The following is a 12,706-nucleotide window of genomic DNA, read 5'->3' as shown; positions in this document are numbered from 1 at the left end:
AGTGACGTATGGATTATATCATAGCTTATAATTTGGCCAGTTTTTTTTATTCACAATATACTGGGTGTGTCCAAATACGTGTGCACAAATCTGGGTTCATGGTTAGAATGGTGAATGTTGCACGTGTGTAAAGTGATCACTTAACCAGCTTATGACAAGATATAAATCTTGTAAATAGCCGGGTTTTTGTCCGCCTCCGTAGTGAAATGGTCCGCACGCTCGTCTACAATGCTGGAGGTCCTGGGTTCAGTTCCCAGGGGGGGTCGAATAAATATAAATGATTTTTAAACTTTAATATTTATTTAATATTACCCTGGACTTGTCCTAATTTGACACAGTACCCTATGCACCATAGGGTACGAATGAGGGTAAGAAGAAGCAAGATATGAAACCATACATATTTCACGTTAAAAATAAAATAAAAATCTACAAGAAAAAGGGCACTATGTTCACAGTTGTTTTACCTCTATTTTATTTTTAAATAATGAAATTTATTAAAGTATAAATAATTTAAAAATAAAAAAATATAATATAAAAAGAGGTAAAATATCTGAGAACAAACGGAGTGTACAAACAAAATATTATAATGTAGTATGTAGTTATTTTTCATTAAAAATATTAGTATGTAATTATTACTATAGATGGGTTTTTACAAAAAAACAATGTAAATATGTATTTGTAAAAATGTTGTATTTAACAAGTAAAATATGTATATTTTTTTAAAATCATGTATTGAGCGGTCCATAGTTATATTTTTTACAAAAAAAATGAACACGGTACAAACGAAAAGTATTTTAATTGTTGTAACTATACGTTTACTCATTCAACTCGCCGCTGTGAAATGCTTCAAATAACCAGAAACACGTACTTGTAAATGATTAACAAACAAAGCGTCAAACGCGAATTTCGCCCGGATTACTTTTTTCGGGCTGCCATTGCGATTATAATTCACGGAGCGAAACGAATTTTGTAGCGAATTTTCAACTCCGATTGGGTCTGTTGGCGATTGAAATATGATCAGAAAAGATATTGAATCTAGATGACAAACAGCCTGAGGCTAACAGAGGCTGTGGGAAACCTATTAGTTCGCCCAATCATCCATCATAACTAAAGTGACCATACGTCAGTGGCGGTCGGTGACTTTTTGTAGAAGGAATGCTGGACATCAAATGTTTATACTAGTACTTACTATTTTTTTTATTTGTATACATTTATCACAATTTATACATATTTAGAAATTTTGCAGAAACCCACCAAGCCACCTTGTGCGTCTTGTCGGTGGAGTTCCTTTTTAATTATTTTTTTATTGTTTTTAACGATTTTAACCTAATATAGACACAAAAAAGAGAAAAAAATTAAGAATATAAACATTTTACTTCGTAGTAGATATCAAATATAAATAAGTTATCTCCAATATTAAGTAAATCGCAGGTTAATAATATTCAATAACAGTTTAACTTCAGTCTTCAATCTCAAAAGTATCACTAAGAACAATCCAATAGAGTATGTGATTCGGTTCATTATACACATTAGTATTAAAGACGTTTTTTGTACGTCGGATGCTGTCATTAATATCGTATACAGTTGATATGGATGTTGGCTTGCGGGTCTCACTCAGTGCGTATGCACGGAAAGAACTCAGGTTCTGACATTGTGCACGCGGTTTACAAATCGCATCCAGTATTGCTTGTTTACGTGCTTTTTACGCGTTTCACAGTATTTGAGAATGTATGTGTACCTAGACTCGCCCGCGATCTTTGTATCGTGTCGCTCGTGGCGCGTACGCTGAGACGGGACGATATATGCACGTTCTTTTATAATAATAGTATATTTTTTATAATAGTAATATAATATATTGTATGATTTTGTACAGCGCTGTTTTTGTAAAAAAAATAACATTAAGGTCGCTGTAGAAATATCCAAATATTTAAATTGCAGTATTGCTGTTTAAGGATAGAAGTTTAAATCTTTTTATTCTAAAATGCAAGGGATGCGGAGCATCCACAGCATGTATGGACGGACCGCGCTTGCCATACGTCCCGTTTTTAACGGGACCGTCCCGTTTTTAGATAGCTTGTCCCCAAGTAATTTTTCGAAACGTCGAAATGTCCCGTTTTCAAAAAAAGAGTAACATACTGTGACAATTTTTTTTAATTGCAAAAAATCGATGATAGTTTGTAGTATAGCCGTTTCATATAACTTTGCTGAATAAATCCTAGATTGATTTCGGTGCATATGGCTACAGCAGTAGGCTGGTGAGTCATGTATATTATATGTCAAATAAATAATAAAACAACATATTTTTTTTCATATTTATAGTATTTATTTTCTTTATCAGCATTCCTTTTCTTTTTATTAATACATAAAAAAACTATGGAAAATTTGTGTTTTCTTGACACACTATATTACGTTAAAATTGGTATATGTCCCGTTTTTAAGACAAAAATAAATGGTCAGTTTAATCATAACACACCCACTTAGGCCGTAACGTCCGACCGAGGCGTCAGCAGAAATCATTACGGTATTTTTCTTTTTTCACCTTTTAACCTTTGATTTATGCTCCTTGCGTCATTGAGTGTGTTTGCTGAATACGGGGCGTGTAAACAAATCCTATATAACATCTATTGACCATTTAACCCTTTTGCTACTGATCGACACCCTTGTGCGGGTATCTCTTTTTTTCCTTGGCAATATGACAGTTTTCCAGCAGTTCACTGTTTCTAACATAGCAGGACCATTAGGTCCAGATATGTTAGAAAAAGAATAATGTGATTTTTAAAGCTTGTATCCATTTCCATTTTAAGTAAGCGAAGGATCTCAACAAATTTGCAATAAAATAAAAATTGACGAAGGCGACTACATTCGCTGTCGGTTGTTTAGCACTGGTAATTTACTAGAGAATTTGACATACATTTTCAAATGATCAGCTTTACGCATCAACAAATAAATTTGATAGTGAAGAAACTTTTATTTATAATTTATATTTGAAGCACTAACTTTGTGATTTTCCATTTGATAATTAAAATGTAACTTTGTTTTAAAAATCATATTTATAGTGATTTTTAAAACAAAGTTACTTTTTAATTATAAACTTTTATTTATTTATTTTCCTACTCCCTCTGTGAATTGAACCCGGGATCTCCAGTGTGATAGACAAACGTGGTTACCACTATAGAGGAGTAACGGATATAGTTATATACATATAAATATATTTATGTATACATATATATATATATATATATATATATATATATATATATATATATATATATATATATATATATATATATATATATATATATAAATATATATATATACATATATATATATATATATATATATATATATATATATATATATATATATATATATATATATATATATATATACATATATATATATATATATATATATATATATATATATATATATATATATATATATATATATATATATATATATATATATATTGACCCAATAAGTCTCAGGCTTTATGTCGTATACTCGTAGTTAAATGAGCTAGGAAATGTAAGCAAGGAAACGTACAATATCCGTTAAGAAAGCCAGAAAAAAGTCTGAGTATCAAAAGGGTTAATATAACTCATTGTTAATAGTATTTATTTCCCTTCCTTTATTGGGTTAAAACTCGTATTAGTAATGGAAATGTATTATACGTTTATGCTTTTTTGTCCTTTGACCAAATGAAATTGCGCGTATTGAATTGAATGTGAACCTGTAATAGTACAATATATATTTACATAACATATAATACATTCCTACGTATGTGTAAACCCAGTGGTATTGATTGATTGTGAGGGTGTTTTTTTTCCTTATTAAACCCAATATGTGTAATACTTGACATTTTGAAAAAAAAAAAAAAAAAAATTTTTTTTTTTTTTTATTTTTTTTTTATAAATCACAATTTTTAACATATATTAAAAATAAAAATAAAAAGTTATTTTGCAGAGACCCACCAAGCCACCTTGTGTGTCTTGTCGGTGGAGTTCTTTTTGCATACATTTTTTTATTGTTTTTTAACCATTTTAACCTAATATATACACACAAAAAAGGAGAAAAATTAACAATATAATCTTTTTTACAATGTTCATAAAATTAACTCTTGATCATTTACCCATTCCTTTATTTTGCCTTTGTTCCATCTTTTATTTTGACCTCTAACATCCGTCGGCAACAAATTAAAAATGTTCGGAACGATATATTGCAGTGTTCGACTTCCATATTTATTGTTGATTCTTGGGACTATCAGACCTTCGTTTTGTGTAAATCGTGTATCATGGTTGTGTACTAGAAGATTTCGATATTTTTGTCTAGTTTGTTGCTCAACGATGATACTCATCCACAATATTCCACGTACCGGCAGTAATTTTAAATGTTTATATAACAAGATTGGATTGTCCCTTTGATTATATATATGACTGGGTACAATTTTTTTGATTATGGAATATTGCAGATTTTGAACCATTTTTAAATTTGTTTTCGTCGAATGTCCCCAAGACTTAATTCCATATCTTATTAAGGATTCTACTAAAGAACAGTATATAATCTTTAAGGTTGGTTTAGGCAGGATAAAGTACAACTTATAAAAAGTACTCCCTAGAGCCCGCAGACGATCACAGAGTTTTATAATATGCGCATCCCATTTGAACTTATTATCTATACATAAACCTAAATATTTAAATTCGCCCACAAATTCAATCCTATCGCAACTACAATTTTGTTGCTTTTTATTGTGCAAACAGTCAAAATTGTGTGCAATAATATTACCTATCTGTGCAAATTTGTTTGCAAAGTGAGGTGAACTAATAAACATACATTTAGTTTTCTTTGAATTGATTAAGAGTCCAAAATCATGCGCCCATTTTAAAAGCTGATTAAAATCATATTGTAATTTTTCTTTAGCTTCTAATGGATTTTCACTTTCTATGACTAAAGCTGTGTCATCGGCGAACACAAATCTATTTACATATTTAAATATTTTTTTCATCAGTGAGACATATATTATGTACAGTTTTGGTCCTAAAATCGAACCTTGTGGAACTCCAGATAAATATTTTTTGTCTTTACTGAGAACATTTTTGATTCTGATTTTCATTTTTCTCCCCGTAAGATAATTTTTAAAGAAGTTTAGCAATTTTCCCCTTATGCCTATTGATTCTAATATACTGACCAGTTTTGCGTGACATATAGTGTCGAATGCTTTAGTAAAATCTATGAAAATAACAATAATGTGCTTTAAGTTATTTAAACTACAATTAATTTTATCGGAGAATTTTTGCAGCAGGTCATCACAACTGTTTTTCTTCTGAAATCCAAATTGATACTTGTCTATTATTTCAAATTTTTCCAAATATACGTCTAGATGAATCGATACATACTTCTCCAAAATTTTTTCAATTGACGATAGTAATGAAATTGGTCTATAATTATTTACGCATGAGTGGTCTCCTCCTTTATGTAAAGGTCTTATTATACTATATTTTAGTTCGTCTGGAATTTGACCACTGTCCATTATTAAATTAATAAGGTGAGTTATAATAGGAGCTAGAAATAAATTATATTTTTTAATGTCGTACATCCTAATGTTATCTATACCTGTTGTTTTTGTGTTTTTCATTGATTTTATAATAATTGCGATTTCGGGCACCTTGGCTCTCGGCACTTGCCGAGAGCCAAGGTGCCCGAAATGTACTTACATGGAGTGTGGTCTATGATCGAGTTCCATCTTGCTAGTTTTAATTACACATTGATGAGTTAGACTATTATCCCCCTCCTCGAAGAAATTTGCGAACTCTTCGGCTACTTCCACAGCTGACTTCGTTTTCATAAAATATTTTTCTAAGACAGTGTCACAGTCCGCTTTATTTTTTCTTCCCAATCGTTTATTAACGTGTCTTTTAGTGGTCTTGGTAGTGAGCTGTAATACAAAGGGAGGTCACAATAGACATAATATGGTCGCAGTGACATAAGGGATGCATGATCCCTTGACCCCAAAAAAAAACTGTCTTTCTGTCATTTTGGCAGGTTCTTCAGGGCACTATAGTGCTTAAATACTCGTAGTATTAAATATTACATAGTTTAACCAAAAAAAATATTTTTCAACCTGTTATTCGGGGTTTTTATGAGCTGTTATTACATATTCCTTATTTATACATCAATATATTCATTAATTCATAAAAAAATCAAAACATTACATTATCATAATGTTTTTTTTCGACATGAATTTTTTAACCCGGCTAATGGTCAAATAAAATTGGAATTAACTACATAGTTGCTATTTTAAAATGCAGTTCCACCAAGAAATATCTGTAAAAAACTTGAAATTACATTATCAAAAAAAATACATTCTAGAATTTTCGTAAATAATTTCAAATACAGTTTTTGTCAGCATTCGACAAATGGTTGAAAGAGGGGATTAGTAAAAGTTTATTTGAAAAAGTGGTGCAGTAAAAATGCGTTTGAATGGAGGAATAAATAGAAAATAGTTGAAAACGACTTAGTTTCAAAATCAATTTCATTGAATACGTTTTTTGGCAGTCAGGTGGCAGTATACACAGTGGAAAATTACAAATCAGTATTTCCTTTCGTTTTTATGAGTAGGTACTTCAAATTATATATATCATAATGCTTATATTTTAATCACTTCAAACTAGAATATTTTTAATCATTGACAAACTTTTCATTCAAGATCACTTGAGATCTACCCAAGCTCTTTTGCATAACCGCCAGAATATTTTGAATTTTATTTAAGTAGATAGTTTTTTAGTATTAATCAGTCTTGATAAAGAAGCGGTTAGCTTCGAAACCGGTTTCGAACCGAAACTATAATTAAGTTTTTATAAAATACTAATAATGATTTTAAAACAAAGTTACATTTTACTTATAAAACAATACAGTTTATGTGTATATATATATATGTATACACACACGCATGCACACATATATACATACATACATACACATATACACATAGGATTTTCGTTGTAGTGCAACGAGAACCGAAGTTTTATTCAGAAACTTTAAGCTCTTAAACCGTTTTTGCCAACTAATGCTGAACGGTGAAAAGCTCCTAACCGGTTACACCGTTTCTCCTAACCTACCGATGTATGGGGACATTATATTGGCGGGAAATAGCGGCGCGGAAAATTGAATTTGGGAGCCGACTGCGCTCTCCCGCCAAAGTTAATTACCGAACTCCATTACGCTCTCGGCGCGCGCGGCCACCTGGCGGCGGACTCCGCACTAACATTTTGTTTAATTTTCCCGAAACAACGGTTGGCGCTCTGCGCGAAACCGCGGGAAACTTACTGTCAAAAGAGCGAATTATTACTATTCAATAAATTATGTGTGCGAAGCTAAGCACTCCCTCGCCTCTTCGGATGAAAACAATTATTTTGCATTTAAGGTTTAGGCCCTATGTAATCATATTATTAAATTTTCGATGAGACATTCCTACGAATGTATGTAACTTTTACTTTTTTCTAACATTTATTAGTTAACTTTATAAATATATATATATATATATATATATATATATATATATATATATATATATATATATATATATATATATATATATATATATATATATATATATATATATATATATATATATATATATATATATATATATATATATATATATATATATATATATATACATGCACTGTATACATTCATTTAAAAATTTATAAGCATAATTAACATTTTTTGCAGACACCCACCAAGCCACCTTGTGTGTCTTGTCGATGGGGTAAGTGTAATTTATATTTTGTTTTATATTTAGTATGCATACAAGATTTTATTTTTAATAATTTAATTCATTTTTAACACATTTCTTTACAATCATAAAATTTATCACGCTTTTCTTTCCAATAGAGACTAAACTCTTGTGCTTGGAGAAGGATTAACACTTATTATATTTTGTTTATGTTAATAATAATAATAAAACCCTTATCCGCACCCCAATGGTGCATAGGGCACTGCGTCATATAAACGCAGTGTTATCTTGATGGTTAACACATGAAGGAAAGGTGATCAGCCCTGCGCTTCAGGTAAAAGTCCAGGGTAATATTGAATAAATATGTCCGCCTCCGTAGTGTAATAGTCAGCACGCTCGGCTACCGTTCTGGAGGTCCCGGGTTCGATTCCCAAGGGGGGTAAAATAAATAAATGTGATTTTTTTCACTGTCATATTTGTTTATGTTAGGGAGTGATAATTTTTTTGTGTTCTTTTTTGGTTTTCAGATTTATTTTTGGCATTTTAATGTCTCAATGCATTTAAGATTTAACCACAATGTAATAATTTTGTTTTATTTTTATTATTAAAATTTCGTTGCGACTAAAACTTATTAATTGTACAAAATATTTTTAAAGTTTTAAGAATGTGTCCACATCATTCACACACTACTGGATTTAACGGGGTTTAAGTGATCATTTTAATTTTTACTTTTTCCCATGATTCAATTTGCATACCACTTGAAACCCCGAGGATTTTTTATCAAAACGAAGACAATGAAACAAGAAACGAAGACAAGAAAACGAAAAAACGAAGTCACTATTTATAAAGAGCAAATATGAGAGTCTAAGCATTCAAGACTTACGACTGATCAACGGCTGGTTTAAATTACTTTTTTACAAACTGGTCTAAAAATAAATACTAAAATGCGTTACGAATTACAAATACAAACACACTATTTGTCAATTTGCGTGCGACATATGGTACATAAAACCGAATCGTATTTGCTCTTCCCAATTCTTAATTAGTTATTTACGGTGTGGTTTGATAGGAACGCTTAAAATACTCAGATTTTAATTGAAAAGATTTCATTTTATTTTATTTTTTAATTAAATTTACGCCGTCGAAAATTTTCACTGGTTAGTTAGAGGATTATGTTCTTAATTTTACGCTGTGGCCTGCTGAGGGGGTGTGTAATGCCCATTAGTATTCAAGTCACAACTTGACGAGCCATATCCATTTATAGGTGTAAATCTAGTACCACGCCGACAGCTCAGTTGAGGAGAGAGATCTCTCTTTTACATGAAAATCAGTATGATTCTTAATTCAAATAAAACCGCCAGAATAATAATTCCAGAGACAAAATTCGTATGATATTATATGATTACAAAATTGGTTAGGTACCTACCTAAGAGTAAATGCAAAAGATCTATAATTTTTTTCTTTTCTCACCAGTTTTAACATTTATCTTTTTGGTGCATGTTACAACGTTGCTGCTGTAGATTTTTTTTAAATATATTAATGTTGAGATATTGCATATTGCAAAAAAATTAAATATCGATTAAGCGGATCTTTCTCCCCAATACTTTACCCCCATTTACCTGATCATTCTTAAAACCTTTACCATAACTTACATGTGAGTATTAGTATAATGCGATACTTAAACTCATTCAATTTAAATTAATTTTGTCAGAAAAAATATGTAAAATCGTGGTTTTCAACCCCTGCCTTGTTGTATATATAACATAGAGTTTTGTGAAGCCTCACATCAGTCTGGTGATGTCGGTTGCGAAGAAACCCGGTTGCCGGTCAAATAAAATTCATGTGGAAAAAACTACATTAATGGTTAAACCATATCCGCTCCCTAGGTGGAGCATATGGAGTCCACAAACTGTCTCCAGGCTTTTCTGTCGGCTGCCAGCTCGCTTGCATCCTCCCAAGTCAGATCCGCGTCCTGAAGTTCTGACGAGAACTGCCGACGAATTGTCAGCAGTGGTCGTCCTGGGCGGCACGAACCTGATGCCTTGTAAAAGAGGCAAGCTTGATTAAGGCTCTCAGGAGGCATGCGGAGTACATGGCCAAGCCAACTGAATCGCCTTTTCTTGACGACAGTTGTGACCAAGATTTGCTGCGTCCTACGCCTTATCTCTTCAATCCTCACAAAGTCAAACCACCGAACGCCTAAGATTCTCCGCAAACACCTATTCTCAAAGCTTAGTACACGTCTGCTCTGGGCCCTTGTAAGGTGCCATGTTTCACAGTCGTATAAGAGAACAGAAGCAATGCAGGCATTGTACAGGCGGCATTTGGCCTTCACCGAGTACAAATCCGATCTCCAAACAGCCTTCATACTATTAAATGCGAACCCTGCGAGTCCTAATCGCACTCCCAGTTCCTACAGTTCCTATTGTTTTATTCTATGAAATCAAATATTTCCCTCCAAAATAAGTATGGTATTATATCACTCGAATTGAAGAAAATTTTAAAAATGTCATTTTTAAATCAGATTAAATTATAAAGAAATCATCGATTGAAATAATTTATTATATTTAAATAATGTAACAAAAATTTATGTCATTGTTTCTAGTGGGGAATTTTCTAGATAAGTTCTAACGGCAAGGAACTCGAGATCAATGTTAAAACTTGACCTAATTCTTACTCGACTTGTTTCGATTTGGTAAGACGTGCTAGCCATTTCAATTTGATATCTTGGTCGCTTAGAAATCGTTTGTGGTAGATTTAGGATATGGTTGAATAACTGTTTCTATGGTTAATGACAAGTTATGGTAAGAAAAATTGCGAAAATCTATGGTCTATAATTACCTATTGCTAGTTATATATCGATATGGTCAGCACGCTCGGCTACCGTTCTGGAGGTCCCGGGTTCGATTCGCAGGGAGGGTCAAATAAATTGAAGTGATTTTTTCACTCTAATATGTATTCAATACTACCCTGGACTGGTGCCTGAAGCGGAGGGCTGATCACCTTTCCTTCCTTTGTTAACGATCAAGATAACACTGCGTTTATATGATGCAATGCCCTATGAACCATTGGGGTGCGGATAAAGGTGGAATAAAAAATGAAAATGTCCTTTAAAGCGTATTGTGAGTAAAAAACAGTGTCATCTTGCCGTTAAATTACTATTTAAAAATGGACTAAAAATTTTTTCTACTAAGAATAAAAACATTATTTTTATCTTATTTCCTGGATAAATTTGTAAAAAGAATTTAAAAAATATTCATGTGAAATATTTGAGGTAGGTACCAAAATAAATATTTAGATGTTAGCTTTTTTATGTACGTATTTACTTAATAGAGAAACAAATTAACATGTAAATCCTGAAGGTCGCACAAAAATCATTCCTTGCCTCAATAACGTTAAAACAAATTAGGGGAGAACACATTCCGCTGTTATGGAGGTAATATTATAGAGTTGGGGTTGCCAGTTAAATGACCCGTCGGCTAATCGCTCTACTACTAGCAACACTCGCTTCATTTAAAGTTGAAACAGATAATAAAATACAATGAACTCTCGATTACGCGTAGTCTCATTAACCGGGTTTCGTATTAAACGGGGATGTAAAAAAAGAAAGATATATTTAGAATTTGTTCATTATCATCATCTGTTGGAGTCAGGTTGTGGTCCCGTGGTTAGTGTCGCGTATTCTCAAAAGCTCTTGGTACGTGGGCACTTTACCACAACTTTATTCCCATTTTTATAACAAGAGATTAGGCTTAGGTACCTCAGAACAGTATTGAATCTTAGTGATCAAATAAAACGTGTGTAAAGTGATCACTTACCAGCCTGTAACAGGTCATAAGACCTGTCAATACCTAGACTTCTATAGTCTTCTTTCCTTAGAAGTTCGCTTAGGAGTTTTGAAAAAAACCCTAAGCTGAGGAAACCCAGATTTGTGGACAAGTATTTGGATATTTTATAAATATAAAATATTTTTACGGTTATGCAAAAGAGCTTGGGTAGATCTTAAGTGGCTTTATTTATTTGTTGATTGGCAGTCACAGTCAAAAGAGATCAGGGATAATGATTGATTGGAAACATATTTAATAACGGACTTTGAGAAAAATCGTTTATTTGAGTTTTTATTAGTTGTAAATTATTATTAATTGCCTTTTTAATTTCTAATATTTGTAAGTAATCTAATTTAAGTCCTCTGTTGCATGTGTGTTATTTAGACTTTTGGTGTTTTGGTATTAATCAGTCTTGATAAAGAAGGGGTTGGCTTCTAAACCGGTAGACATTATAATTAAGTTATAATAAAATATTTTTATTGATTTTCGATTTCGATCATTTTCGATTTTCATTTAAGCTTGTAATTTTACCAGTTAATTTATTTACAACATTTTGAGTGTGTCCAAATACTTCTAAATACTAATCACAAAACTGGATTATCCCAATTAGTAGTTATCTTTTTACGTTATTTTTGACACCTCAACGTTTTTACGTTGGGCTTTTGCCCAGACTTCCATATTCTTCTTCATCTATGTGGAAATGTTTTTTTTGTAATTCTTCTAAAATTGACTTTATCCTTAAGTGTCTATTTTTACGCGCAAATGTGAAGTCACATTATACCGTCAAGAAAACATTAAACAATAAAAAAAAGTACATAAAACAGAGTCGCAAAATTGTATAATGTATAAGGGTTTGAAAATGTATGATGAGATGCCTAAATGTATGAAGAATGAAAAGAGTCTGAAAGAATTTAAAAAAAAAATAAAATAAAAAATATATATATATATATATATATATATATATATATATATATATATATATATATATATATATATATATATATATATATATATATATATATATATATATATATATATATATATATATATTATATATATATATATATATATATATATATATATATATATATATATATATATACATATATATATATATATATATATATATATATATATATAT

This window comes from Brachycentrus maculatus, unplaced genomic scaffold, assembly GCF_059751285.1.
Source record: "Brachycentrus maculatus isolate JH-2025_06_01 unplaced genomic scaffold, ASM5975128v1 h1tg000104l, whole genome shotgun sequence".
In the NCBI taxonomy this organism is placed as follows: domain Eukaryota; kingdom Metazoa; phylum Arthropoda; class Insecta; order Trichoptera; family Brachycentridae; genus Brachycentrus; species Brachycentrus maculatus.
This window is presented reverse-complemented; position numbering follows the sequence as displayed.